This window comes from Sus scrofa, chromosome 15 (genome assembly GCF_054392235.1).
Source record: "Sus scrofa isolate SSC_HxYL_T2T_F1_AM1 chromosome 15, Sscrofa_HxYL_maternal_Yorkshire_Landrace_v2.0, whole genome shotgun sequence".
NCBI classification, from domain to species: domain Eukaryota; kingdom Metazoa; phylum Chordata; class Mammalia; order Artiodactyla; family Suidae; genus Sus; species Sus scrofa.
In genome coordinates, this window is record NC_139397.1 from 16,778,184 (window position 1) to 16,805,312 (window position 27,129).

The 27,129-nt window shown below is 39.7% G+C and overlaps 1 protein-coding gene across 2 annotated transcripts in view; it reads left to right on the forward strand.

Moving 5' to 3' along the window:
• Nucleotides 1–27,129, forward strand: part of LOC106506169 (uncharacterized) — a 241,299-nt gene that overhangs the window by 56,454 nt on the left and 157,716 nt on the right. Inside the window, exons 9-15 of one of the 2 annotated variants that reach the window (XR_014829051.1) lie at nt 1,412–1,507; nt 2,661–2,759; nt 3,012–3,073; nt 3,905–4,016; nt 10,730–10,823; nt 11,358–11,522; nt 12,218–12,394. The gene's annotated coding sequence lies outside the window, so the exon portion shown is untranslated. Of the gene's footprint in view, nt 1–1,411; nt 1,508–2,660; nt 2,760–3,011; nt 3,074–3,904; nt 4,427–10,729; nt 10,824–11,357; nt 11,523–12,217 lie in introns of those variants that run through there. The other variant, XR_014829052.1, reaches the window with a different exon arrangement.

Consider the following 27,129-nt stretch of genomic DNA (forward strand, 5'->3'; position numbering starts at 1 on the left):
CAGTAGGTAAAAATGGTTATCTTTGAGCTAAGTCATAGTCTTTAAAAGCTAAAGGAAAATATTAATTTGCCAAACAGCTGACATTATATAAATCTGTTATAGCATTGAGTATGTCTTGTCAGTCAGAAGCTCTAGTCAGCAGTTAAGCATCTTTAATTAATTTTTTAAATTACTTAATAAAAGGAATTCATTTAGTATGCTACAAAAGCATGGAAAGTTAGTGAAAAGTTTTTTAGTGAAAAGTTTATGAAAGGCTATCCTGTGTGCTCAGTATCAATGAAGATATCCCAACCACTAACAGTTTCATGGGAGAGCCAAAATCTGTGCTAATTCACTCTATGGTAATTATAAAATAGAGCATATATAGCATAGAACAGTAATATTAATGAAGATGCCCAAGAGTGTAGGGTTTTGGTTTTGGTTTTGGTTTTAGTTATTTTTAGGGCCACACCTGGGGCATATATGGAAGTTCCCAGACTAGAGATCGAATCGGAGCTGCACAGACACAGCAATGCCAGATCCAAGCCTTGTCTGCAACCTACACCACAGCTCATGGCAGTGATGGGTCCTTAACCACTGAGCGAGGCCAGGGATCTGACCCACATCCTCATGGATACCAGCTGGATTCATTACCACTGAGCCATGTTGGATGTTTTTAGTGAGTCAAGAACTATCCAGATCTCTCTATGTGTATTATCTCCTTTAATCCTCACAACCTGTTTTCTTCACAAAGAAGAAAACTGTAATTTAGGAATGGGACCTATTGTCATCTAAATAGATGCCTCTTTAAAACTGCAGCATTTCAAGAATAAAGGGATCTACAAAAAGTAGTTTGGAAACATTTGTAATTAAGCCCCTCCTTTTATCAGACAGCATTGACTGTGTATGTGCAGAGCATACATGGAAGGCGGCTCCTTCCATTGAAGTCCAAATGTTTGGGAAGGAGCAGGAGTTGGTAAAACACACAGGTAACATATGCTGGCATTTAGAAAAATTAACTGGATTACCCACTTAAGAATTATCACTGGAACATTTTTAGTTTACTCTTGATGTCTCTTTGCTATTCAGCTCCCTCTAGGCTTGTAAATTCACATAATTAGTGTGAAATCACTAAAAAACATGAATTTTAGTATTAAGCCAGGCAAAATGTAATTAAGGAAGTAAATCTATAACAAAAACTGTGTAATGGCTTTTGATGTTCAAGGAAAAATGGCTTTTGGATTATCTGCTATTAGGAAGTATTTTATTCATATGCTCGTCTCTTCTACTCATTCATTTATTCACTCCATAATTATAGAGAACATGCTAAATAGGTAGGAATTAGACCCTGATTTGAAGCAGATCATAGAAACTGATGCTGAGTTGATGATGAACAACTGTTTTCACCATTAACTTGTGGGTCTGCTTCCAGAGGTGTCCTTTGATCTTTAAGAACAGCTGCAAAAAGGAAAAAAGAAAGAAGAAAAAGTCAAGATTGGCCACACTTAGGGCTTTGGTGGAATTACAGGTAAATCTTCCACAATTGGATGCCAATTATACATCTGAGTGTCACCCTCCATGGGTGTTGTCTTAATCTCCTCCAAAATACAGAGGTCACTTTGAAAGTGCCTCTGACAAACTCTAAATTACCAGGGATTACTTTCTGTTTCTTTGAAAATGACTTTCATGTGAAAATGTTTCAGAAACATAAAAGTTAATCACCCCCTATCATTACTTGCATCTAGCAGCAGGGTAAAGAGGAAATTAAATTCTTTCCTACAAAATGAATTAGAACCTCACTCAATCTTCTCCATATTATGTGTAGAAATGGAAGACAACTCAGTTCTACTCTCTCTTTCTCCTGTCATCCCTCCCTCCCTCTCTCTCTCTCTCTCTCTCTCTCTCTCTCTCTCTCTCACTCTTTCTCGCTCTCAAAAAGAAAAAGATAAAACACAGACTGTTCCAAAACTTTCACAGCTGGAGAGGAATTCCAGGGAGAATTCTATTTCTTCCAGAAGTATACTGTGAAATTCTAAACCTACAAATTCATGAGATGTTAGGTCTCTAACAAACGAAATGTACCTATTGACATATTCAACAGAAACTGTCAAAGTCATCATGTTACCCTACATATTTTATTATCGGTGTTCAACAAATCCTTTATGTTCATTTTTAATAAGGATGCCCAGTCCCCAAATTTCCCTTCCATTTCAAACTTTTCAATAGGCTGGCCTGAATGTAAAATGGAATTCTTGTGTTTTACTGACTCCAGGGTGCTCAGCTTGAACTCCATGAATAAAATATGACTCTGATCATTAAAATGTAATAAAAGCAGTGCTGTGAAACCTTAACCTGAACAAGCTTGCTCTCTGATCCTGGGGGCAACCTTCAGCTGTTCTCTCAGCAGGACCTCCTTTGCAGAGAAGCCAGGCCTTGTACAAACCACTGGAAGCTACTCATCCAACATGCACCGCTAAACACACAGTCAGAGCCATTTCCACGGTAGGAATCTCCTGGTGGCTCTCAGTGCTCTTGTCATTTTCAGTCGGCTAGAGTCTTCCTACTCTCATTCTCCTCCCAGGAAAAATAAATCAATAGATGAGAATCAGGCTCAAGTTGTAAAAAGGTGATATTTGTATTTGAGTGTCCCTCAATTTGTCTTTCCAAAAATCTCCTTGCAGGAGAAGAGACCAAGGTGACTTTTCAATCAGCTCATCCTTTAAGGGAAGGCTCTGCAAATGTTCATCGAGAAAGACCAGTGGAACTGAGAAGACCCTCAAGTAAGCAATGGGCACAGCATACCTCAGTCAGACTGTGCTCTTGGGATTTCGTCTTACTGGTGCAGATGTGACTCTCAAGCAGTGGGTGGGATGCCTATGCCTACCAGGATTTCCCAGACAGAGTGTTTAACACCTAGAGAGAGCCTATTTCTACGCTGGGTGAAAAGGCCCATTTCAGCTCACAGTCCAAGATGAGAGTCACTTTTTCTGCTCAAGAGAATATAGTTCAAGATTTCTCTCCTGCTACCACAGCATGGACAGAAAATGGAACTGCCCAACCAGAGGGAAAGGAGATCCTATCAAAGAAAAAGGAGGTAAATAAATTAAAATTCCCAGGTAATGTGTACTAATGTCACATTTTTTGTAGTGATTAACTTTATACTTAAGTAAGTTTGGGACAATCGTGTAAAAAGAATGACAACTATTTGGTGGGGGAAAAAAAAAAGGACTATGAGTCTATGTTCAATATTGCAAACATTCTAGTGCTGAAGAGGTGTCACTGTATCAAAATGATGGGTTTGGTTGATTCTACTGAAATGAAATACTGACCACTATAAGTTTTTACCTATGAGACATGGCTAGCAGTGAAGGGAAAAGGTGATTGGCCAAAATGAACACAAATAGACACATCAAGGGATGACTACATTTGGTCAGGACTTTTGAAGCTTAGAGTCAGTCTCCGGTCTAACTTTTAATATATGCTTTTATCAGTTCTGAGCTCTGTCTAGTAAAATTTTTACTTGAAAGAATTGGTCAATAGTTTGAATACTTTAAAGAGAAGAAATCATCAGATAAGATGGGGTTGGGATGCTGCTTAGACATAATACCATCCCTTCTATGCTCAGCTAAAGTGTTGGTCTTAACCCCAGTAAGTAGGGTGCTTGAGAGAGTATATCAGTCGAGCTGCAAAGCGAAGGTAATATCTGAGAATTTTCTGTTATTGACTGAATTTTTCTCTTTTGTTTAGGCCAGAGCTGGCCTTCAGATATACACAATGGAATACTACTCAGCCATAAAAAAGAATGACATAATGCCATTTGCAGCAACATGGATGGAACTAGAGAATCTCATCCTGAGTGAAATGAGCCAGTAAGACAAAGACAAATACCATATGATATCACTTATAACTGGAATCTAATATCCAGCACAAATGAACATATCCCCAGAATATTTCTTATTCTAGTTTCTTCCAACCTACAGGATGACAGTATTATGATCAGTACAGCTGAAATACTGAGAGTAATCTTTCTTTGTTAGGTATGGTTACAATTCCAGTAAGAAGGGTGACATTCAGAATGTTTGCCAGCTAGTCAGCCTGGGGCCCTGGATCAGGGATCTGAAATTCTTTGGCTGTTGAATGGGAAGGAGCTGGGGGTGGGTGGTTCCTAAAGACAGAGCTGAAACTTCAGGGAGCAAAGGGTGATGGGAGGGTATTTATTTCATTGACTTCTCAAAGGGAACACAAGCCTAAGACTGATTAAGAGGAAGCTGACTACATCAGAGTTTAAAACTCTGTGCATCAAAGGACACAATCAACAGAGTACAAAGCAACTTATGCAATGGTAGAAAATATTTGCAAATAATATGTTTCATAAGAGATTAATGTCCAGAATATATAAAGAGCTCCTATAACTCAACAACAACAACTACAACAAAACAATTAAAAATGAGCAAAGGGCTTAAGCAGTAAATTTCTTTGAAGAAGATATACAGATGGCCAAAAACATGTGAAAAGAGCTCAACACCACTAATTATCAGGGTAAAGCAAATCAAAACCATGAGATACCATTTCACCCCCTTTAGGGGGGTTACTATAAAGAGAAAAAAGAAAAAAAAAAACCAGAAATACCAAATGTTGGTGAGGATGTAGAGTCGGAACCTTTGTGCACTACTGTAAAATGGTGCAGCCACTACGGAAAAGTGTATGATGTTTCCTCAAAAAATTGAAAATAAATTACCATGTGATTTGGTAATTCCACTTCTGGGCATATGCCCAAAAGGATTCAAAGTAGGGTTTCAAAGAGATATTTATACATCCATGTTCATAACAGCAATGTTCACAGTAGCCAAAAAGCAGAAGCAACCCAAGTGTCCATCAATAAGTAAATGGATAAGCAAAGTGTGGTACATACATACAAAAGAATACTATTCAGCCTTAAGAAAGAAGGGACTTCCAGCACATGTTACAGTGGATGAACTTTAAGAACATTAGACTAAGAGAAATAACCAGTCACGAAAATACAAATACCCTATGATCCCACTTATATGAGGTACCTAGAGCGGCCAAATTCATAGAGACAGGAAGTACGATGGAAGTTGCTAGAGGCTGGGAGAGGGCAGACTGGGGATTGTTGCTTAATGGATATAGATTTTCAGTTTTGCAAAATGAAAAGAGTCCTGAAGATTAATTGCATAGCAGTGTGAATGTACTTAACACTACTGAACCGAGCATTTAAAAGTTAAGATGATGAATGTTATGTGTATTTTACTGCAATTAAAATTTTAAAAACAATTAAAAAAAAAAAAAAGACAGTGAAACCTACCATACACTTGAGAACCTATTTTATTGCCCAAAGGATGGATTAAGGAAGATTTGATTCAGGTCACATTACATCTTTTTATCTCCATACCTTAAATAATTTATTGAGTTGGGATTTTGTTCACTTAGTTTAGAGGTGTGTAACTGACCGGAATTTCTTAGATGAGGATGACTTTGAAGATGTGGTTCAGAGACATTGATTTGGTTTTAGATTTTAATGGACAGCACATGAAAATTGGACTTACTACTGTGTAGCTCATGCCAATAGCTCTACCCTCTGGTGAAAAAAAGCACTGTGGGGGAGTTCCTGCTGTGGTGCAGTGGGTTAAGGATCTAAGCTGAGGCTCAGTTTTGATCCCTGGCCCAGGAACATCCATATGTTGTGGGTGAGGCCAAAAAGAATGAGAAAAAAAAAAGCAATGTGATATGATGAGAGGAATATGAACCTGGAGTTAGGAAGTCTGGGTGTGAATCTTTGTTCCATCACTGGTGACCTAAGGCAAGTCGAACAACTTCTCTGAGCCACAGATGCTTCGTCTGTAGAGTGGGACAGATAATACCTGTTTCTTATCTCCTAGTGTGTTATGAGACTCAAATAAGAAAATAAATGCAAATATGCTTTATGAACTGTAAAGTGTGATCCAAAAAAATGTATTTAGTCTAATTCTCACTTATGAGCCTTGTTATGCTCTCCTTCAGTTATTGTTACGTCACTTTTCCAAGTCAATCTGTTCTTTATTAGTTCTGTTGACTTAAGCAATTTAGCACACAGCAGAGAATATAGTAAACTAATACCAGCCTTGTGTACATTATCTTCCAATTTTTATTTTTGTATAGGCACACAACCACTCTCTCTCTTACTGTAAGCCATTAACATGCTATAGTTTGTGGCATCATTCCTGAAGAGGCCCTAGTCTTAAAAAAGCCAATAAACAGAAGCCTTGGCGACAAACCGCTGTACCAAATGTGCCCTTGCACAAAAGTACCAAACTATAATCTGATAGAACAGGGAACAGGAGGGGTGTCAGCGTTTTTGGCTGAGTGAGTTCTGAGGGAATGCTCTAAGGAAGACGGAAATGATGAATGTGGTAAATGACAGTCCTGTGAGAGAGAGACCTAAATTCTGCCAAGTTATTAACCAAGAAGCAGGAGTAGATTTATCACACGTGAAAGACCAAAACAGACCAGTAGGGAACAGAGCAGAGAGATGGTACACAAGGTGGTTCATAATTTCAGTAGTAGTCTCTAAAACCTGGGTTGGAGTTTTGACTCTGCCACCAACTGGTGCCACTTACTTATCATTGGGAAAGATCCTTAACCTCTGCAAGTCTCCCCTGGCCCATCTATGACAAGAAAGAGTAGTATCCACTCATAGAGTTGATTGGAAATTTTTTTTTATTATATAATGATTTTAATTTTTTTCCATTATATCTGGTTTACCGTGTTCTGTCAATTTTCTACTGTACAGCATAGTGACCCAGTTACATATACATGTATACATTCTTTTTTCTCACATTATCATGCTCCATCCTAAGTGACTAGACATAGTTCCCATGCTACACATTAAATGAGATAGTACACATAGAGCACTTCGCATATGCTCAGAAATCACAGATATAAGAATAAAGTTGGTTGGAGTCCCCATTGTGGTGCAGTAAAAAACGAATCAGACTAGTAACCATGAGGTTGCGGGCTCAATCCCTGGCCTCTATCTGTGGGTTAAGAATCTAGTCAAAAAAAAAAAAAAAAAAAAAAAAAAAAAAAAAATGGAGTTCCCGTCGTGGCGCAGTGGTTAACGAATCCGACTAGGAACCATGAGGTTGAGGGTTCGGTCCCTGCCCTTGCTCAGTGGGTTGACGATCCGGCGTTGCCGTGAGCTGTGGTGTAGGTTGCAGACGCGGCTCGGATCCCGCGTTGCTGTGGCTCTGGCGTAGGCTGGTGGCTACAGCTCCGATTGGACCCCTAGCCTGGGAACCTCCATATGCCGCGGGAGCGGCCCAAGAAATAGCAAAAAGACAAAAAAAAAGAATCTGGCGTTGCCGTGAACTGTGAGCTATGGTGTGGGTCACAGATGCGGCTTGGATCCTGCACTGCTGTGGCTGTGGTGTAGGCCACCAGCTGTGGCTCCCATTAGACTGACCTCTAGCCTGGGAACCTCCATATGCCTTGGGTGTGGCCCTAAAAGCCAAAAAAAAAAAAAAAATTAAAGTTTTTGGCAATACATTTCTGTATCTTATACACGTACAAGGTGAAGGCTAAATGAACCCGCTGTGGAGTGCTCAGGAGTCAGTCTTGTGGGAGTCAGAGATCCCCAACTGGAAGTGCCAACTCACTCCCTTTCTAAGGATATTAACTGTTTTAAAAAGAAGCCTTTCGGTTACACTCAGTCAGTGACAAGCTGGCCCCCATACCTCCTACTCTACCCTTGACTGACGCCTGGGTACAGGGTACAGTATGTATTATTTCCACATGTCTGATCATGCAGCGTTAATAAAGCGTTGTGGTGGCAACTCTCTACCTCAAGTCTCGGGTACTTGAAATTCATCTTTCATTAGGTAGCAGTATCTGTTGACATAGAAAAAAAAAATTGCAGCCTACATCTAGACATTACACATTCTGGATGAATAGAAAATATTTCTTAAGCTGTTAATGAGAAGCAGGTTTATCCAAGTGTGGGTGCAAATCTTGTGGTCTGAGGAAGGCAAGAGGCATGAAAGCAGCAGGAGAGCCACAGAGTTACTAAATTCTAAGGATCTGAAACTGCTCGACAAGCCACAACACCCAGGAGCTTCAAAACATGTGTTCTTCATCCTAGGACTGACTCAGGAGCAGCAGTTGGCTCATTTGCAGAAAAGCTACGCTTCCCAGCATGTAGGAAACATCAAGGCGTTGATGTGGGGAAAGAGGCTTGGGCAATTTTCCTGTGTTTCCAATGTTCGATTTTTAGAGGCATACCCTATGTCCCAGCAATTTCATTCCTAGGTATATGCTCTGCAGATGGCCATCCATACGTGCACCAAAGCATGTGCAAAAAATAGCAACAGCAGCTTCATTCCTAACAGCCCCAGAGTGGAAACAACCCAAAGGCCCATAACTGAAATGAATAAATAAATGGTGGTATATTCACACAAGTGAATAGTAATCAGCAGTGAAAATGAATAAACTACCACTGCATGTAATAATATGAGTGAATCTCACAAACACAAATCAAGAATCCAGATGGAAAAGAATACATACCTTATGATTGCTGTTTAAAAAAGCTCAGATTAATGCCATTTTCAGTAACATGGATGGAACTAGAGACTCATACTGAGTGAAGTAAATCAGAAAGAGAAAGACAAATGTCATATGATATCACTTATATCTGGAATCTAATATAAGGCACAAATGAACCTTTCCACAGAAAAGAAAATCATGGACTTGGAGAATAGACTTGTGGTTGCCAAGGGGGAGGGGGAGGTAGGGGGTGGTTGGGGAGCTTGGGGTTAATAGATGCAGACTATTGCCTTTGGAATGGATTAGCAATGAGATCCTGCTGTGTAGCACTGGGAACTATGTCTAGTCACTTATGATGGAGCATGGTAATGTGCAAAAATAGAATGTGTACATGTATGTGTAACTGGGTCACCATGCTATATGTAGTATATGTATAGTAGTAAAAAAAAATGTATTTGGGAAATTATTTAAAAAAGAAAAAAAACCTTAGACATGGGCTGGCCTAATCTGTGACACTGAAGTTTACAAGAGTGATTGCCTTTGTGGAGGAAGGGGTTAGTGACTGGGAAAGTGCCAACTGGGCCTTCTGGGGTAATGTTCTATTTCTTGACCTAGAAGGTAGTTATCTGACTGTTTTAAATTTGCACTAATTCATCAAACTGTCACTTTGATTTGTGCACTTTTCTACGTGCATATGTACTTCAATTTTAATTTTACTAAAATAGATTGTGGAGTTCCTGTCATGGCTCAGTGGTTAATGAACCTAACTAGTATCCATGAGGATTCGGGTTCAATCCCTGGCCTCGCTCAGTGGGTTGAATATCCGACATTACCATGGGCTGTGGTGTAGGTTGCATATGTGACTCAGATCCCTTCTTGTTGTGGCTGTGGCACAGGCCGGCAGCTACAGCTCTAATTAATTCAACCCCTAGCCTGGGAACCTCCACATGCCACATGTGCAGCCTTAAAAAGAATAGAAAAGAGTAGAATAGAATTATTTCTACCAAATTGACAAAAATATGAAGAAATTACCTTACTGTATCAGACTGATGGACAATTCAATCTAACTTCCCTATGATGAAACCAAAAGACGTGTTAAAGTTGCTATCTGTGCTAGCATCATTAAGTTAAACGTTTTTCATTTGTCCAAATAATCTGACACTTTAAGCTAATAATCCATTGTTACCCCTTGAAGTTACATTATTTTTATTTATTTGATTTAAGTCCTATATTTTCATTATTTCTATGAAAAATATTGCCTTCTGTGTATTAAATGATCTCTTTTAAGCCTCCAGGGGTATTCCACCCATCCTAGTAGCCAAAATTTAATCAGTAAGTTCATTTTCATATTTTATAATTCTGTTGGTGTGTTTGGTATATTCTCCCTACATTTGTATTTCTAGATTTGACACCTCTAAGGTTTATTCTCTCTTGGTAGAGGCTTAGATTTGGAGTTTCTTTTTTATACATGACCTTCTGGCTTCCTGAGCATTTTGGTGACTGTCTTTGAAGCTGGTCAGTGCTCATTAAATCTTTTCTACAGTTTCATTGTGCAGTGATGCTATTCGAGGTGAGTGAGCTCTGCATTGCCTAAGAATCCTTCCCTCTCACGCCCAGCTTCCTGGGCCTTTTTGGCAGATTTCAGGAAGATAACAGTTGCCATCCTGGCTGACCTGGATCCAAGCTGTTAGCTTTCCTTTCAGGTATGTTATTGAGAAATGTATCATTTGTATTTGCCACACTGGAGCTCATCTGTCTACCACATTCTCAGAACACTCACAGAGCCTTCCATTTGCTTTCTGGAATAAATCTACTGGAGAGTTACAGAGTTTCTTGATTTTCTTTGTAAAGTTGACAACATCAGTGCATACTCCTGCCTTCAAAACAATTATGAAACAAAAATCTATGGGGTCAACATCAACTGCAACATAACCCCACATTTGGCCTTGGTGAAACAAAGGAGTACGTATGTAACTTTTAGTTGACATTTCCTAGCATTAATCTGGTTTCTTATCCTTGATAATATATTTGCCAAAGTCTAGAAAAGATTTTGACATGAAATCTAATCTGTGACCTTTTGAAAATCAAAAACATATATGCAGTATTTGATACATACCAGAATAAAGACAAGGACAACAACTAATGTTGAGAGCTTGCAATGTAATGAGGACCCTACTCGGTGATTACATGCTTTTTTCTTTTTTAATCCCTACAGATATCCTGAGAGGTGAGGATTACCACCATTTCAAGTTTAACAACGAGGCTGACATTACCTGTCGTTCTGTGGTAGAGCCGTGCTCTGAATTCAGGTGTGTTTGCTGCTGTCCACACTCCCAGCCTGTCACTGTTGCTCCATAAGCATATTTAACCCCCTTAAATAATCTAACTAGATACATTTGTGTGAAATATTATACATCTTAATTATCCCATATTAAAATGAAAACCCCACAATGCATTTCAAAGCTAAATTTAAGTTATTTTTGGATGAGGAACATTCTTAAATTATCCACCACCATTAGCAATGGTAATCAAGGTAGTGCAAATAGTAACAATTTAAAGAGTGGTTGAAAAAAAATACTTGGCTCAAGGGTTTGGTACAAAGAAAGGAACAGAAAAGAATCCTCCTTCTTGTGTGTGACTCTGCTGCTGCAGGAAAATATGACCTTTTTGCTCTAAAGATATTACTAGTAAACAGATCTATAGGCAGGAAGATTAGGTACTTTTAATTTTATTTTTACATTACTTTTTCCTATTATCCTTTATTCTCAAGTAAGAAGACAACAGCATTAGTATGCCAGCCACATTTTAATGTTAATGTTTGGGATTGTACCTTAATTTTAAAGGACTATGACACATGTCCAGATCCACTGTCCAGCAGTCTCAAGAAGGCAGTGCTTAAACTTCCAGAGAAAAAGTGAGGAGCCAAGAAGATGCCAAGGACATTATGCTAATGTATATAAATACATACAGAGCCCTCCGCACTGGAAGCTTTGAGCTTCGCAGGTGAGGTAAGTGAGTGTCCCCGTACAAGCATCAGTCTAAGATTGCTCCTTAAAAACAGGCTTGAATGGACAAGATTTTCATTGGCTGAGTTTGAGATCAACTATAAGGAGAAGTCTGATGGTGAAATACTGCTGGACAGAGTGAACTGGTATGAATTTATTTTAGAGAAATATTTTTATCCTTGACATCATAAGCCTGAATTAAGAAGAATGCTTGAAAATTAATTGCACCTCTATTCAAAAATGGAGATGAGCCAGTACACACAGGCCAAGAAAAGCCTTGTTAGCTGAGTGTGTTATGCAAAAGCTCAGGTGCCTTTGGGAATTGAGCAGGAAAGAAAGAGGGCTGAAGGACCTGAAGGATATTTATTTATTGCAGATATTAGCCAGTTTCACCAAGGCAGAATTATCTCCTTGGAAGTGATAGTAAAATACTTACCAGGATTAAGCTTTTCCATGAAGAAACAGAAAAAAATAACCCCAGCTCTCTTCATGACTTTGCCTTAGCTGTCCTAATTGCAGTTGCAAAGGGTGGAGGGAAGAAGGGAGGGACAGACGGACGGAAGGGGAAAATGACAACTCTTACTTCTTTGTCTAAAAGACAAGGATAATGTTCACAGTGAGCCTAAGATCATAGTATCTAAAATATCCCCACCACTATCCCACTGTATCCTCTTTCCCTGCTGTATTTTTCTTTATAGTGCTCCTCAATACTGGACATTAGCATCTATCACTTGGCTGTTTGCTGTTTGGCATATAGTTTCTCCACTGCTATGTAAATTGCAGGCAGCCTGTGTCATGTCACTGAAGCTGTCCTCCAGCTCCCAGAACGGTGGCTAGAAGAGGAAGCATGCGATAAATATTTGTGGAATAACAAATGGGTGAATTGATTTATTACCTAATTAATCAATTTGTTGGGAGTATCAGAATATCTTTTTTTTGGGGGGAGGGGGTGCTGCACCTGAAGCATGCAAAAGTTCCCAGGCCAGGGATCAAACCCAAGCCACAGCAGTGACAATGTTGAATCCTTAATCTCTAGGCCACCAGGGAACTCCTATCTTATTTTTTCAAAATGTTAATATTTTGAAATATTAGGCATGGGGTGATGCTGACATTACTCCCTCAAGCCTAAGCCCAGTTTCGGATCACTGTCTTAAGAACATATACATGCAAAAAATTTCACTTACGCAAAAAAATTCAAGCTAAAAAGAGAATACTCTGATGGAAAGTGAGAAGGCAGGAACAGGAAATTCTAAAAACCAAAAAGCAGTAGCAAAAATGCACTCTCTGCCATAATTAATGAAAAGACTTTAACACATTGATGAAAGGCTAATTTTAAAAATCTTTACCATTTAATGCAAAACAAAAATATCCCCCCCCCCTTTTTTTTTTGCAAGTGTAGAGTGAAATGAGCACTTTTATGTGCTGTTAGCAAAGTGCCAAGGGTTAGACACTCTCTTCACTCCCTTTAGTCTTACATGGGGTGGGGGGGGGCCTGTCAGTTATGATGTCTGCTCCACCTTGGAGATAAGCCCAAGGTGGCCTAGGACCCAATGCAAGGGAGAATGGAAATTATGCTGGGAAGACTAATGCTTTAGTTCCTGTGAATCACTACAGATGTTTACAGATGTCAAACTCATTCAGACAAGCCAATACCCACAGACTGACCTACTACTTTTCAACTGACCATAAGCACAGCATCTTGTATGGACTCCTAGAGAAAGAGAAATTAAAAGAATATTGTTCTCTTTAAGAGTCAAAGAAGAACCCACTGTCTCGAGCACACTTTCCTGTAAGTATAAACCATAACCTCTCCCAATGACATCATCATCTAATAACACAGTGAAGAAGATAGTAAGAAAGGAAATGCCCCAGCGAACTACAGGCCAGGCATAGTGCTGGAGACTCTATATGTGTTAGTCCTCTCCCCATGTGCTTATCCCTTGGGAGTCAGTGGCTTTGCTTTCCAAGGTGTAATAAACATCTATCAATGTATGTACTGGAGGAGACTTGAGCAATTTGATGTTTGGTATTAATACTAGAAACAATTTTTAAGAAGCCTTTTAATTTGCTTTGCCTTTCCACAGATTAGTAGAAAATTGAGTCATTTTTCAGTCCGAGTCATATGGAACTTTTGTGTTTTAGTCATTATTTTCCCGAAGTGATTTCAAATAAGTAAATGGAAATATGTTCTCTATTCTGTCCATTTTTGAAAGAATTTCAAGCAATTTAGAGAGCTTCTCAACTAAATGTTTCCTCTGAAAAAGTACATAAGGGTTATCATATATACAAAGAAAATGTGAATTTGAACATAATTAATTTGGTGATGTAAAAGTTGAGTACTCCCCAGGGCTAGCTGGTGACCCTTGAGGCAGGGCTGGTGGTGTAAAGTGAGAACATTTTTCTCTAAACATATTGCCACCATTTCCTCTGGTCCCAAGAAGGGCTCGTCATAGGGAGTATGAAAAAGTTACTCCTTTTCAATGCCCGTCCCCCTTCACTGAGCAGTAAACCATGATTCTTCTATTATCTGCTATCCCTCTCAACTAAATGTGATTTCCAGAATTTCTAAGAGGGATGGAGAAAATAATACTAAATAAAACTCAGAAATCTTACCCAGAGGGATTCAAAATCTTTTCCATGGGAAGGCCTCCTCTCTGTTTCTCCTTTTCTTCATACCCTTCCTTGCAAGTATCAGAATATTCCCCTATGGGTCTTAAGAAAAACAAACCTTCACTTTTAATGTCAAGTCTAGAGGCTGTATAATTCCACAATCAGTTGATTTTAGAGCTGATTCTCTGATTCTCTCTTGGCTCATATCCTTCTAGGCATAAAATAGTTGCCTCAGTTCCAGGCATCATACCCTCTTTTACATTACCAGAGACAGAATGGAAGATAGGCAGTGATTTCTCTCATAGTCACAGGAAGAGCATATATTTTATCACTTGAATTTGAATTTTTTAAAGTGAAAGAGGGTATTATTAATAATTTTACCAGGTCAATACACATAAACCAGTACTATCTCAAGAAAACTGGGATATATGCTCCCTACTTATTAGAGGCAGAAGCATTTCCTAGAAGGCCTGGGGGTTTGGAAGGGACTCCCCTTCCCTGAGCACATTGCCACCCATATAAGCTTCTGCTAGCAGGGAAGAAGGTGGGTTAGCTGTTGAGTAGTCAACAAACTTTATCTGCTGTCAGTCCAGGTCTGTGACCATAAAACTAAATTTCCTCTTCAGTTCTTAGAAATGAGAAGACCTGCTTTTCTGAGAACACAGCTACAGGTGAAGGTAGAACTACCATGGTCGTTACTATCCCTCTTCCAGACTTAAATCCTCACAAACCTCATTGTGAGACACAACACGCTCTACTGTCCCCACTGAGTCGGTATTCTCAATGTGCATAGAGCAGTGCCCTCTACTTGGCAGGAACCCACAGCTGGTCTTGCAGTGAGTAGGCAATCCATAGCCCAAAGCAGAAGCATTCATCTGCAGGTGAGGATGCTGATGCCAGGAGATGTATGTCAACCTGAGTGTCAGGTTGAATGGCATTTATATCCTCAGGGTTGAGAATTCTAGAATAAATACCTTGAGACTTTATTCTGCTTCATTCTTCGGGTCATAACAGTGAAGTATGGCCTCTTATATAATCTCTAACCATCTCATTTAAAAATCATTTGATGTACCTTTACATGGAAATACCTAAAAGTCCTAAAAGGTTATTCAGAAGGTTGGCAAGCAAGTTGTGCAATCAAAATCTTTGTTATCCCTTTTTGGCAGCATCTGAACTGTCTGAAAACATAAAATCAACATTCTATCCCAAGACTTTATTTCTTATGGTGAGAATACACATAGAACATGCCTTAAAAAAAAAAACTGTAAATGCTGAGGGGGGCCACCTTAGGTCAAGTTCAAAATGTTCACAACCGAGGGGAAATATTCAGTGTCAGGTTTTGAATTTTCTTTACATTTATACGGTACAATGGCTAAGGTCCAAAAACAAAGGCTTTGACATATTCGGCATGAAAAAAAAATACTTTAAAATCCTTTAAATCTTCATTTGTACCCAGAATAATTGACAGTGAAGAGTAGGGTAGAGAGACGTTTTTACATTTGCCTGATGCCTGACTTAAGTTGCTGGGGCAGATGGTCTTAACGAAAGTGGTGGTAGGAAATGTGTGCTGGTGCATCACAAGTTGGAGGGATGATGCTGACCACTCAAGGAGAATTAGATCCAATCTCCCTACTTCCAGAAGTGCCTTCCAGCATCCCTGAGGACAGGAAATTAACCATCTGTCAACTGCTGACCCTCTCAGCTTGTAAAATACTGAAACCCTCTAGTTAAGTAAAGGCAATGGAAAGCAAACAAGGTTCTTGGGTTTTAGCATAATCTCATTATTCTAAAGTGATGGGTTCTGCTCAGTTTTTAGCATGTGTTAGAGAAGCCTCTCCCTTTTCATGAATGTAAAACATGCCCAAGAAATAGAGAGACACAACTGTATTTCAGACTGTGGCTCCTGTGACCATTTACCAAGGAGCACTGATAGTCTTGTAAACGTTCTTCCCAAATGGTAGTATATGTACTCTAGTCAATCTAGTCTACTTTTAACCAAATCTTTAGTATTTCATTACTGTTTTGGTCCACATCACATTGTTCATAAACAAACCAAAAAAAATCAACTTGAATATTAAAAACCATTCTATTCCCTATACAATGAAGATAAGGGCAGCACTGACTTTTTAATGATCCCCATTATGGCAGACTATTCTCATTCAACAGCAAAAAAAGATGATGTAGGGAAAGATATTAATTAGAAAAGTGATTTACAGAAAAAGTCATTTTCTGGACTTAAATCATTGCCAATGATTAAAAAAAAAAAGTGGTTTTGTACTTGTGTGATAAAAGGAATTTCATTCAGCACCTTGCAGAGTGAACTTGTCACCATCTCAGATTGAAACCTAATGTCTATATCTGTGCTTTGCTATGCCGCATGCAAAGATCACATATGAAACATCTTATCCTAGAAAAGGCACAGAAGTAAAATGCAATCTCAGGATCCTGTCCAAGCACTTTAGAAGGTTGATAAGCAGACTTGCAGGTAAAATTTTTCTTCTTCAATGATGGTCTCTAAAAGCATGCATGTTCTACATATGTGCTTTTAAACATGCCCCATGTATCTAGCCTAAAATTGTACTAGGCTTGGCAAACAGGCATGTTATTTTAGTCTGGGACAAATTTCATCCAGCTGTGGAAAAATTGCTTCAAGCTTCCCAGGCAATTGGGTTCTCACTAAAGGCTTGCCTAACTTAGAAAGGTCCCCGAGGAGGAAGGAATTAGAAGATAAAACAATTCCAATATAGGTTTTTTGTTCCTAAACCATCTCACACTTTTATGTTAAAAACAAACCCCCCTAAATAAGTCCAGTTGTTCTCAGTACAAGAGTTCACGCTGTCCTCTCCTGGATGGAAATCAAGTGTCCCGTATAGGATTAAAGACTGAACTAGACTGGGGTCACTTGAACCAGCAGTGCCAAAATGTAATATAAGCCTTTTACAGCCAAGTCACCCTTCAAACTCATGGTGCTGAAATAAAGTTTCTCTGCTTCTATGTGACACTTTCATTCTAGGATGAGTCCTCTTTTCACCTCTGAATTTTTTAGTGGCCTAAAAAGTTGTTCAATTTTTTAAATTAATTGGAAAAATATACATAGAAATAAAACTGTGAGACCAAAGTAGTTATTCTTGATTGTAGATTATAAGTAGTATTTGTTTCGTTTTATTTTTCAAGCATTCCCGGAACTCTTCAATTAGTATGTTATTTGCATAAGGAAAAATAGATGCATAGAAAAAATGTCAACAATAATTATATTGTTGATATGTTCTCTTTCTAAAATAAAGCTTCTGGAATTTTCTAAATGCAAATTTTATGCAGTTCCTTTTATTAGGTTTATTTTTACTTAACTTCTTACCTCGCTTTCTTCATTTCTTTAGAATTTCTAGATTTCTTTTCATTTTAGGTTGGAAAGGACTGGCTCCTTGGTCCTGTTTAATAAAGCTTTTAGACATTAGATGAATACAAATAGATTGTGTATACTCTGTTACAACATATAAATACCTTCCAAGCAACTACATATTGCTTCTTCAAAGGGAAGTGGCTAAGGGTTGGGAAATTATGTGTTTATGCATTTTGTGCAGCTGTAACTATGAGGGCTTACCTGTAAAAATAATTCAAGACCTAGTCTCTTGCCAGAAAAAAAGTTTTATTTATTCATTATCCGTTCAAATGTTCCAGAAACTAATCAGCTGAAGCCCAGAGGCCTGAATGATAAAGTGTGGAAGAGCTGTTCTAGATCTGGGAGATTCTGAGGGCAGGGTTTATCAACTTTCTTCTGGCTCTTCCAAAATATAACTTTAATAGTTTGCCAGTGGAATACTTGATTTTTGAGGAAGCCTGCATACCAATGAGCTTGCCAGGTTTCTCAGTTGTAAATGTACTTCCAGGTAGATCATTTTAACCATGCCTTCTGGTGCACCTCAAGAGCCCCTTTGATATACAGTTTTCACATTTAACTGAAAGTGTTCATGTGCACATCTGTCCCTGTGAGGGCAGAAAACATGCTTCTCCTTCCTCTCCAGTCCCTATCAGAGTACTTAGTACTTCGTTGATGTTTATTAAATATTTATTCAGTGGGACACTTAACAATTTATTGATTATTTGAACTTTTGAATGAATAAAGCTATAAGAAGGAAATGCTTTTTTAAGAAGGCCTGTGTGGTGACATAGGTTAGGCAGAGCATAACCCTTCAGTAGCCTTCTCTGTCCAGTGCTTCCCCCTCCCTTTCTTTCATGGGTGTTGATCCCTAACTCACATCATGCACCCCAAAGCCTACTTCAGCATCTTCTCCCAGAGAATCCAACCCGTGATGGCCTGGAATACAGTATAAGACAAAGCAAGACGAACACTTCAAGGCAAAACAGCTTAGTGGCCTTCGCACAAATGGCACATCCTCAAAGAGGCCTTGATGATCCCTGTCCCTAAAGTAGGTCCCCTCCATCACTCTCTGCACCCCTTCATTCCCCTGTGCTGCTGTAGTTTCCTTCCCAGCAGCATCTCTCCCTGGATTGCTCTCTAGCTCACTGTCTCCCTTGCCAAAAGATAAATCCCATAAAGCAAAGACTTTGACTTGTTCGTTGCTGTTTGCCCAGCCCCGAGAGCGCTGCTGCAATACAGTGGGCATTCAATAAATATTTATTGAATGAATAAAACATTGGCAGATTTATTATCTTAGAAATGGAAAAGGAAAACCTAGAAGCCAGGTTTTATATATTGAAAATTTAATAAGAGTTTCTTCCTGTGGTTAAATTAAGAAAAAAAAAATCACTGAATATACCGAATAGGCTCAGCAGTTAATTGGATTCAGTGGTTCTAACTATAAGCTTTTGTGCAATCATGGAAATAATTACTAATTCATAAATCCTGAACAAATAAAAATCTGAGGCAGACCTAAGAGGATCATCATCTACCTTCCCCCAACTGTATTTTGGTTTGGTTTCCATGTAACCTTGTTTGTAATTTGTTTTGTTTTGTTTTCAGAGAAAACTCCGAGGGTATTTGTTCCAGGAAGAGCTCATTCTCTCATAGACTAGAGAGAGAGATCATAATAGAATAAAAAACAATGACCAGGAAAGGAAGGGTAGAATATTATTCAACATGGGTTCAGCCTATTCATTAATTTACTTTAAAAGTATATATGGAATGGCTCCTATGATCTGAGCATAATGCTAGATTTCTTAGCTCATATGGACTGTCTGCTAATGGGAAAGACAGATAATAGACAAGTAAACAGATAAGCAAACCAAATGGTTATAGCTTGTGAAAATCCCTTAAAAGAAAAAAAGGATGCTGTCCATGATAAAGGATAAAGAGGGGTCAGGTGGGATAAGTGTTAACATAGGATGATCACATTCCCTAAGGAGGTGTCCTGTAGGCTGAGTCCTGAGGTCTAGAAGGAACCATACATGCAGTGATCTGCCTGATGGTAGATTCCATGCAAAGGGAGAAGAATGAGCAAAGATCATGAAGCAGGGAAGTGCTTTGATGGTTTAAGCAAGGCAGGGATAAGGGCAAGGCAAGGGGGTGGCAAAAAATCAGAAGAATAATATTTTAGTGCCATATTTTCAAAATCAAAATTAATGCAAAAAACCCATCCGTGGTGAACAAAATAGCAATGTTTTACATAAAGATATGTTCAGTATTATTAACTTTTCCTTTTGCCTCAAGTTTCAGTATAGCTTGGTATAACACTGGTACTGATCCTATCTAAATTTTTCATGTTTTCCAAGTTATTCACTTCACACAGGCCCCAGCCCAGGGAGCGAGAAACAGAAGCAGAGCAGAGTGGCTGGAGTGCAATAAATAAGAGGGGAGGTAAAAGTATGGATTTTATTCTGGGGTCACAGGAGGTCATCAAAGTGATTTAAGCAAAGGCGTATCAAGGTTGTGTTGGCATTTTTGAAAGATCATTCACACCGTGAGTGCGGAAGTGCGATGACAAGGAACAAGCTTAGATGGGGGTTCCCCTAGATCGGTGTTGTGGTAGAAATGTATTTTAGAAATAAAAACTAGGTTTACTGGTATGATAGATCACAGAGAATGTGAGAAAAGGAAAATGAGGAAATCTCCATTCTGGTTTGAGCAGGGTAGATGGTGGAGTCATTTGCTGTGATAGAAAAGACTGAAGGAGGAGTGGATTGGAGGACAGGGAGTAAATCAAGAATTCCATTTTGGTATGTTTATGTTTGAAATGCCATTGAGCCATATACCCTGTCAAATATACAGCTAGATATATGACTTTAGATTCTAGAGGAGAGATCTGGAGTTAGAAATTGGAGATGTACCAACATAGAGTTGACTTTCAAAGCTTTAGAAATAGATGAAGCCATCTAGGAGAGAGCTTAGGACAGTGTCTGTCAATCTTTACTGCTCACTAAAATTAGTATTGTATTGTTTTACATTTCATGACTTTCTCATACTTCACACTTTTTCCTTGTATTTTCCACTTCAACTTCTATTTCCCACTCACAAATGTAAAACTTGGTAACAATGTACTTTTGTTTTGCCTGCCACCTCGTCTTTTGTGCCATTATTGTCCCATCATTTATTTCTACCATCATCTTAAACTCTGCCTTAAAATGTCATTTGTTTTTGTTTTTTGCCTTTTCTAGGGCTGCTCCCTTGGCATATGGAAATTCCCAGGTTAGGGGTCTAATCAGAGCTGTAGCCACCAGCCTACGCCAGAGCCACAGCAATGTGGGATCCAAGCCGCATCTGTGACCTAAACACAGCTCTCGGCAATGCCAGATCCTTAACCCACTGAGCAAGGCCAGGGATTGAACCCGAAACCTCATGGATCCTAGTCAGATTCATTAACCGCTGAGCCATGACGGGAACTCCAAAATGTCATTATTTTTGTCTTAAAGAGTCAGATATCCTTAGGAGAGAAAAATCATATTATTTCATATTTACTCATTTATCATGTATGTGCTTCTCAATCCTTTCTATAGATTCAAGCTTCTACATGGTTTCATTTCTTTCAACATGAAACATTTGGCTTTTCTTAATGATACAATTCTGTAGGCAGCATATTCTCTCTCATGTCATTTATCTGAAAATGTCTTTATTCCATCCTCATTTGTTTAAAAAAAATCAGTATATATGAAATACAGAGCAGACATGTTTGCTTTCTCTCTCACTTTCAAGTTGTCATTTGGTTTCCATTGTCTTGTTTTTGCCATTGCCTTTTGGGCTCCATTGTGTTTGATGTGGAGTCAAGCCATCATTCATAACCTCATTCTTATCTGCACTGAGACATCTTTCACTGGCTTCTTTCAGGATTATCCCTTTATCTTTGGATTTCAGTAGTTTGACCATGAGGTGCCTTGGTGTGGATTTCTTTGTGTTTATTCAGCTTGTGGATCCCTGAGTTTCTTGAGTATCTAAGTTCAGATGGTTTTTTAAATCAAATTTGGGAAATTTAGGCCAGCACTTCTTCAAATTTTGTCTACTACTTACTCTTTCTTTTTCTTGGTTTCTAATTACATATATACCAGATCGTCTGATATGTTCTGTAGGCTACCAAGGCTGTGTTAACTTCTCCTCAATCTTATTTCTCTGTGTTCTCTGATTGGACAGTTATTTTATTTTTCACTTCTTGATTGTTCAAAAATTATGTAGTGTAGGTAGAAGGATGCAGAAAAGAAGGAAAATGGGGTCTAGTAGAAAAAAGACGGGATTTACTGTTAACAAATCCATAGTGAAAGGGAGAAAGAAGAGAAAACAGGTGCAGATGAAGATCAACTTTCGGACTCTATCATTATGAGAATTGAGAACTCTGTTCAATAGCTTCTGATTTCTCAGTGAAAAATGAAGCATATTATCAACTGGAAGTAAGAGAGAGGCTAAAGTTTATATAAGATGGTAGTGAGTTGTTACCTTCAAAATGACGAGAGTTTCTTTATTAAGGAAATGAACAGGGTTTGTTATATGAAGACTGTTTTCATGCTTTTTTCACAATATTAGATGACATGGATGGAGAAAAGTGGAAGTTTTACAGACAGGTATGACAGAGGTAGAGAGAGGGTACAGGCTTGAGTGCACTTGACACCCAGTACAGTGATGAACAAAAAGGTGGGTAGAGACCAAAGTAAGACAAAACTTGTGAGAAAGTGTTGGGATCACTGAAGTGAAGGTCATGATTTTGAAGGAATTTGAAGATCTGTGGCAGTGAGGGCAGAAGCATCAGTGAGCCTCGTTTAGAGTTGGGAGTGAACAAAGATGAGATGTTTCAATCTGAGAATTTTAATTTGGTTTAGTTTCCAGTGAAAAATATTTAGGCTATGAAGGTGAGAGGAGTTTGTAGTTGAGGTTGAGGAATTGGGATGTTAGGGTATCGTGTGGACGGGAGGGATTGGGAAGATGGGAAACTATATGAGCCACAGAGTCAACTGGGTACAGAGGAAGGACTTTGGAGGGAGGCATGAAACTAGGAGATGTGTCGAGCAGCATGTAAAAAAGAGTCCAGGCGATGACAGCTACTTGGGAAAGAGAGTGAGTCTTTTGGACAGATCTGAAATAAACAGGGATGAAACATGATAGAACAAGTCTTGAAGGTCCCTTAGAGGGTGAAAACTTCGTTCTAAAATTATGAACCCGAATACTTAGCTCCTTGCAGCTCAGAAGCATTCTTGCAGCAAAATGATTTGTGAAAACTTTGCTCCATTCTTCTGAAGGTGTCCCACACAGACTTGGGTGTCAGAGTTGATGATGAACTCGACCTCAGTGGCAATATCTAATCTGCCCAAAGATTTTCTTTTAAACTCACGTCATATATCCAACTTTGAAGTTCCTCAGCTATCCCCAAACCAAGTCAAGACCATAACTTTAAAAAAAGTGTTACAGATGAAGATTTTGTTTTCAGTTTAAAGGAGAAATTAGTCCTACAGTGATTTTTTTTTATCAATCAGCATGCATCTGAGTTTATTCAGGAACGAAGCAGCAATGTGTGCCCAGAGGCCCTTTTGAAATGTGATTATCACACTCAAACATAATTTATAGGTGTAGCCTGAAGAAGCTTTCTGGCTCTCTTCATATTATTGACCAGATGAAGCAATATTGAAGAGGAGCCTGTATGTTAAAACTTGAACTCAACATGTCCAGCGCGGTTCCTTAAGCAAGCAGAGCAGCCTCCTTCATGACTTCAGTCTGAACAAAGCACAGTATGGAATAAAAATTTTAAATCTCTTCACCAGACAAAAGTAATACAATAAAGATGATCATCTCATTTACATTCACCCAAAGGGACGCTCTGAAGGTGAAGCCAGTCACGTTTGTAAAATGGTAGGAGCCCTTCCCATGTTCTCGACACTTTGTGTTTCGATATTTGTATTCTTTTTTGGTCTTCCCTGCTTCTCTTAGGGTACAACCTGTTGTTACAAAGACCAATAAAACCTTGTTTACACCCTCAGTACTCAAGAAAGATTTGTTGAGGGAATGGATGTAGGCAGGCAAAAGAAGACACCTGGAAATTAAGCTGTAACCTCTTGAATCCAGAATCTATAACAGAATAATAGTTCATTTTTTCCATCTGTTTCTCATGAAAGTCAGAATTAAAATAATACGTAAGAAAAATGATTAGACCACTATTAAAACTAAGTTTTAAATAACAGTGCCCTGAAAAGGAGTCTTAATGCTTCTAGGACAAAGACAATGAAGACAATTTACTGGCTTGCTAAAATGTGCTAGGGAGTTAAATCAAAAGGTGGAAAAGTTCTGGCTCATTCATAGAAGCATTGAGGCATTTGATAGTGGGTCTCTGTCTCATTGCTGGCTACTGTAACAAAGTGCGAGAGACGGGGTGGCCTATAAACAACAGAATATTGTTTCTCACAGTTCTGAAGCCTGGAGGTCTGAGACCAAGGTGCCAGTCAGACTCTGATGATGGCCCTCTTTTGGACTGCAGCTTCTTATTGTATCCTTACGTGGCAGAAAGAGAGCAAGAGGGTTCTCTGGGGTCCCTTTTATACGGGCACTAAAGCGGTTCGTCAGGACTCTACCCTTGTGACCTAGTCACCTCCCATAGGCCTTTTTCTCATATCATCACATTGGGGGTTGAGATGTCAACATCAGAAAGGAGTGGAGGGAACAGCAACATTTAGTTCATAACAGCCTCTACCATCACTAAACTGAGCCTAGCGCTTCTCGGCACATTGTAAAGGTTCACTCTAGGGTGACGAACAAAACAGGAATACCATAGTTGACACTAGCTGCACCCTTGGGAGTTTCTCCTTCAGTCCTCTCCTCATGGCTGCAAACACCTTTTCAGTCATTTAAATGGAAATAAAAATGAGTAAATTGTATCTCAGTTCAAGGAGGAGGAAGTTGAGATACAAGCATACACTTTAAAAAGAAAAATTGGTGACTTGGCAATACGTTCAATATATAGAAATCACAGTAGCAGAAATCTTAAAGGGCAGCATCCAGACATGATACAGTAGATTGCTCAGTGGTGGCAGTGATAGCCCACTTCCTGTGCCCCGCCATGTACCTATGGTCATTGAGCACCTCCCTGCATGGCCCTTTGCAGCCACAGTACTTTGCACTGATTTATTTTTCTTTGTTTGTTTGTTTTCGTGTTTTGTCTTTTTGCCTTTTCTTGAACCGCTCCCACAGCATATGGAGGTTCCCAGGCTAGGGGTCTAATCAGAGCTGTAGCCACCAGCCTAGGCCAGAGCCACAGCAACGCGGGATCCGAGCACGTCTGTGACCCACACCACAGCTCACGGCAACGCCAGATCCTTAACCCACTGAGCAAGGCTAGGGAATGAACCCGCAACCTCATGGTTCCTAGTCGGATTCGTTAACCACTGAGCCACGACGGGAACTCCTGATTTATGTATTTTCTTTGTGGACATTAAGATATTGTCACATATATAAGCCCTGTTTTTCCCATTATAGTAAAGATTTACAAAAGGAGAGGTACTTCTTTTTTTTTTTTTTTTTCCTTCCGTGTCTCTGCCTTTCCTTCTGTCTTTCCAAATTTCCTTCCACCTTTCTCTTTCTTCAGTCTCCAAAGCGGTTATCTCAATTCTTATGTGTCTATCCTTATTTACTACCACATCCTCATTCTCACCCTCAACTCTCTGGTTCTCTCAGAGTCATGGAACTTTACCGAGTAAAAGGAGAAGTGTTCCATGCAGAAGGGTCAGTAAGAGGCAGTCTTGGGTAGGAGTTTACTTAAGCCTACTTTTTCATCAGTGCCTCTCTGGGAGATGCAGGGCCCTGTGAGAAGATGGAGGCTTAGGTTTAAAATAATATCATTCAGCCTGGGGCAGAAAAGAATTTCAGGCTGACTGAAAAGCAAAAGATCTCATCTGATCTCAGGGGCTAAGATATAGAGGTGGGAGAAGAACTCTTTCTAGATGTAGTTTATAGCCACGACTGGAAATTCCTCGGACCCATCTACCTTCTGTGACACCATAGGAATGCCTGGGGGAATGTGTGTCCTTAAAACCCCAAAGAGCTGGTGACTTTGGGAACCCAGTTCTGGGGAGGATCAGAATGACACTAAATGAGCAAAACAACTGAAGGTTAAGACTTTTCATCTCTAACCCAGGACCTACATCACCAAAACTCTCTTCTTCGGTGGGCATGCATCATCCCAGGTGTCAGGTTATGAGACTCCAGTGTCATGGCTCATTATAGAGTTTTCAGCAATGGCTGGATCATCAATGTTTCAACAGCAAAAAGGGAGTGACAACTATCCCAAAATAAGACGGCTGTGGGTGGACTGAGGTTTTCTGAATTTCTGTCAAGATGCTCGGATTAGGTGTAGATTCCTGGGCAGAATGAACATTGTTGAAGTTCTTGGAGAAATCCTAGGAAGAGAAGCAGGAGGGAGAGAAGAATAACAGTATTTGTGATAGAGGGAGAAGCTGTGGCATTTAATATTAATGTTGAAAGTATTGAAGTGTTGTTCTGTGCCTTGAGCTGAAGTTGTCACTGCCCTACCCACAGCCCCCTGGCTGACCCTGTGCAATAAAGCTTCAGGCAGCTCTCTCTGAAGGGAGCTAAAATTGTTCAGTCAGTGCACAGGGCAGCCAAGAGGGGCCTCAGGTTTATACCAGCAATCAGTGATAAATGCCTCAGCTTGAGGTATGATCCACAGTTTCTCACAAGGTCCCAGGCCATAGTTGCCAAGAGGTAAGCTGCTCATTTGTGTTCTCCTAATGGGTTTGCTCCCTTCCCTGTCCTGCTTCCCTTCTCCCTCATACTGCTTCCTGGAACCCGCTCTCCTCCCCTCACAGGACAGAGATACAGAGAACATGACACCAGGGCAGAACTCGTACTTGCCTGACGATTTCCAAGCCAGTCTGGGTGACAGCACCTCCCAGGCTGGCCCAGCCAAGATCACACACACAGAAGGAGGATCCTAAATCACTGGGATCACATGCTCCACTGACTGAAACCAACACACAGGAAGGGCTGGGCCCACTTCATGTGGGTGAGACCCGGAGGGGCTCCTGAGCTCAGCCTCACCTACTGGTGCAAGTGTCTGTCCCAAGGGCAGGCCCTTTCACAGCCCCACTCTGGGACACCAGCCTCCCCACCCACCACAGAGGGAGTACAGCGGGACCAGGGCACATCTGCGTGGGGCATCCTCTATGACTCTTTCCAGGCTGGCCTGGCCCAGTGTGAAGTGGCCAGCTAGGCAACACTATATCTTAAACCCCTATCTGTGCAGAACTCCCTGATGAAGGGGGATGGGGTCCAGGCCTTGAGAGTGTTGAGCCTATTGTTGGGGGGAGGGAGGGCAGGCCACTTGGCTCTGACTGAAAGAATGTTCTCCATGAAACTTTAAAGTTGTATAGGGTTTCCTGTTGTGCACTTGGAATGCATTTCTGTAATGAGTCTTGAAATTAATCTGTGAGTATAAGTATCACATCATCTTTGTGTGTGTGTGTGTGTGTGTGTGTGTGTGTAAAGATCATTCATTTGTTCAATGGAACACCAAAAAATATATACCACATCCTCCATTCCTAATCTAACATGTCTTTG